General features: G+C 36.2%; 1 protein-coding gene across 1 annotated transcript in view; it reads right to left on the reverse strand.

The window, feature by feature from the left end:
- Nucleotides 1–2,500, reverse strand: part of LOC122262139 (uncharacterized) — a 22,562-nt gene that overhangs the window by 5,701 nt on the left and 14,361 nt on the right. The gene's annotated exons all lie outside the window — the stretch shown is intronic.

Here is a 2,500-nt window from a genome sequence, read left to right on the forward strand (position 1 = left end):
TATATATAGATTATAGATTATAGATATAGAGATATTGATATATATATATATATATATTTATATATATTGATATATATATATATATATGAATGAATGAATGAATGAATGAATGAATGAATGAGAGAGAGTGAGAGTGAGAGTGAGAGTGAGAGTGAGAGTGAGAGTGAGAGTGAGAGAGAGAATGAGAATGAGAATGAGAATGAGAATGAGAATGAGAATGGGAATGGGAATAAGAATGAGAATGAGAATACGAATTGAGATGAGAATGAAAGAGTGAGAGAATGAGAGAGTGAGTATGAGTGAGTGTGAGTGTGAGTGAGTGAGTGATTGAGTCTTAAAAATAAGTGTATTACTGAAAAGTTAAAAAGGAGAAGTAAAGAGAATCAACTAAAATATCGGCAATATGTATCACAAAATTTCCAATGATAGAGAGAATAAACAATCTGGCTTAGTACTGGAAAGAAGGAAGGAAATGAGAAACCAAAGAAGACACTAGAAGAAGGAAGGAAACAGAGACATAAAATCATTACTCTCAAGACATACCAGTAAAACGTTCACTGTCTCTTTATTTACACCTCACAGGGCCTCACCTAAATCTCGAATTTCCAATCAGGGGCACTTTCTTTGGCTATTTTTCAAAAATTTGGAGAACACTGGACCTTTTGATGCTCTTCACAAATAACCCTCCCCTTCCTACGCTTAGCAGCCTGCTAGGTACACTGTCTCATTCTGATGCCCAAACGGGTACACAGCTCAGGTGTTATCTTTATCTTTACAGTCTGTAGGTCTTGATAAGACTCCCAGAACAAGGACTCCGAGCTATTCCTGAAGATGTATTAGGGCTGGTTCAGTGTGCATTCAGAAGAAGCATCGATGCTGTCCATGCACTTATGCCAGGTCTTACTGTCTATGATTATGTATGTACATGTAAGAGGTATGGATGCATATGCACAGCTGAGGAAAGGAGTAAAGACTGAGTAAATGTTGCCTAGTACCTTCACAAAGCACAAGAAACTGTGCCAGAGGCTCGTTTCCGCAACTGTACATGTGGAAATATGTTCTATTTCCCAATTCTATCTACTATGCTAACTATACTTGAAAGGAACACAACATGAGGAAAAGACAAAGTGGTTGCCTATAAATATACCACTACTATCAGAATTTATTGAATGTAAGTAAATGACTCATTCTTATAATGCAAGCTCCCTTATTAAGCATACTTGTTCCAATTTACAGTTTGCTGATTTTTATCTAATGACATATCTCAGTAGAGGAGGGTAGACAACAGAAGAAAGTAGGAGCACAAAATATAAGAATGAGAGTAACAGTCTACAGCTGCTAAATGGCCTGTAGACTATGAGAAGCTTGGTCCAATTTTCATCCTGAATGTATATTTCCACTGCAATCTAAATCATTGTATTCAAAACAAGTATAAATCATACCACAGCAGTTGTTAAAAATTAAAACTATCAAAAAATATCAATTCACTTGCTTGTCCACATCTTTCTTACCATCACTATTTTTACTATTGATACCAAACTCTATTCTCAGTTTTACAGGCTTCATCCCCTTTATACATATGACAAATAAAATCAATAAATAAGTTCATCTTGACCACTGGCAGTGCCTTTATTTCATGATATCTTAGTATCGGGATTTTATTCACTTGCTCCGCTACCCTCAGGAAATCCTTTGTGTGACACTGGTGCACAAAGTTATAAAATCCTTGCCATAGTTGATCCCTATTACACTTAACTCATTGGAAAAGGCAAACATTATCACAAGGGATTCTATATCATGAAGGAACTACTGTGTCTGCGCTATATTCTATTCAACCCATTGGCGCCAGGTGACGTGATATCACATCATGCAAATATTTTGCTCCCACCGGGTGATGTCATGATCTCTCCCTCAAAATATACATTTCAGATCATTATGTATGTACATAATCATAGGAGTTCTATTTGTATAGACAAATTTTTATTCACTTGTGAAAATAATATAAATAAACACAAAAACCTCCTTTATCACCCTGTTGGAGCAGGCAGGAGAAAAGTACCCATAGAGGCACAGCGCAGCTTTATGCACGGAGAGGTCTTGCACCTAGTCACTGCTCACACTTGTTATCTAGCCGGTGGGAGCAGGCGTACACAAATATAAGCTCCAGCATGAATGGGTTAATAAGATATAGTGATAATAATATCCATCTTATCAATGGTCACAGAGCCATAACATAAAACTGGAAGTGCTAATAAACTCTAAGTCATCAGAAGCTTTCGCTTTTCTCCCATCTAATTCATTATCATGATACCAACTGTATCTGAGAAAACCTTTTCTGTTCAGCTGATGTTCAGAGCTGCCACCTTGTGCACCAGTGTCAGCTAAGGAAAAATATATCTGTTCTTGCAGATATCATCAATTAGCAGAAAGAAAAATGCAGTCATGCATAACTTTAGCAAAATAAATTTATCTCAAAATTAGAAAAAACAATAAACAAAAA

This window comes from Penaeus japonicus, unplaced genomic scaffold, assembly GCF_977035675.1.
Source record: "Penaeus japonicus unplaced genomic scaffold, GWHDUDI00000001_assembly GWHDUDI00000005, whole genome shotgun sequence".
Taxonomy (NCBI): Eukaryota; Metazoa; Arthropoda; class Malacostraca; order Decapoda; family Penaeidae; genus Penaeus; species Penaeus japonicus.